Below are 1242 nucleotides of genomic sequence, written 5' to 3' on the forward strand. Positions count from 1 at the left end.
GTCCCGCCTACTTCCGCAGACTTATGGCATTTCTTGTAGCCATGAAATACCTAATTACAGCTAAATGTGCTCCTCGTCCCCCCCAGCCTTTTCTTACTACGCCATTATCTCTGCCCCCACATCCTCGCCCTGTGGCCGAGAGTCACCTGCCCCCTGTTAGATTTGTGTGAGAGTGCTACAGATTTATTCTGACAATCTATCGGGTTTACGTTTTAACTGAGCACCCAAATCAGACTCGACGGATAGTGAAAAAACAGGGACTGACACAAGTGGTGAAAAAGGTAAGTGAGTTTATTTACAGTGTTTGCCCAGGGTTTGCTGCAAGGGAAAAAATCGGGTTTTACTAATTGTTCTGTGGAGAAGTGGGATATTATTGAATTGTACTGTTGTCTTACAGATCTTGAGGTCGAGGCTGGCATGGAGGGGAAGGCTGAAGAAGAGTTCCAGGTAGGTGAGATTGTGAGGTCTTGGTTGCTCTTGTAGGTGGTAGTGCATGAGAGAGGCAGGGCGGAGATGTGAGGAGGATCCACAGAGAAATCCAGTTCCCAGATAAGCTCACAGCTTTCAACGAGGGAGGAACCAGAGAAAACTCCTCAGAGGATTTCACGGGGTTTGAACCTGAACATAGGTAAGCGCACAAAAAAATACAAAGGTAAATATTAGAATGTTACTGGAGGGTAACATGGGCTTGTCATACACAGTACCGGAGGTGACTGAATATTCCAGCATCGGATGGATCTCAGCCAGCAGCTTAAATGGTGTCAGAGTCYCATCAGCAGAACACTGTGCAGGTGAGTCCATCCCAGTCTCCGCCCACATGCCAATCTGCAATCAATTTAACAGAGAAGGAACAACCACAACCTCTACACAATCATGGATTTCTGATGGTCAAGATAGTCAAACAGTGCATCTGCAACAGATAGACTATTGACTGCACATATCCTTTAAATAATATATTAATTTAAAGGGACAATATCATGTAAAATCAACTTTTTTGAGTTTTATATCATGTTATAATGTCGTACTCTCATAAAAAAATGCCCAAATCCTTGCTCTGACTCATTCATGCATGTTTGAGAAATCCTGCAGCGTTTTTAGGAAGCCATGCTGAGGAGCAAAACAACAGGCGGGGACCAGAAATGGTTGTGTCCTTTTGGGACCAGCTCCTCCTCTGTGATCTCCAGGCCGAGCTTCCTCATCACGGAGCACACCTCCCCACCYCCACCCCACACACCCCGCCCA

General features: G+C 45.8%; 1 long non-coding RNA gene across 1 annotated transcript; it reads left to right on the forward strand.

Moving 5' to 3' along the window:
* The first annotated feature begins 535 nt into the window (after positions 1-535).
* On the forward strand, positions 536-826 carry LOC106520345 (uncharacterized). Its single transcript, XR_001310544.1, has 2 exons — positions 536-628; positions 702-826. It is a non-coding gene; the product is annotated as an uncharacterized LOC106520345 (long non-coding RNA).
* Positions 827-1242: the final 416 nt, after the last annotated feature.

The sequence above is a fragment of the Austrofundulus limnaeus genome, unplaced genomic scaffold, assembly GCF_001266775.1.
Source record: "Austrofundulus limnaeus strain Quisiro unplaced genomic scaffold, Austrofundulus_limnaeus-1.0 Scaffold91, whole genome shotgun sequence".
NCBI classification, from domain to species: domain Eukaryota; kingdom Metazoa; phylum Chordata; class Actinopteri; order Cyprinodontiformes; family Rivulidae; genus Austrofundulus; species Austrofundulus limnaeus.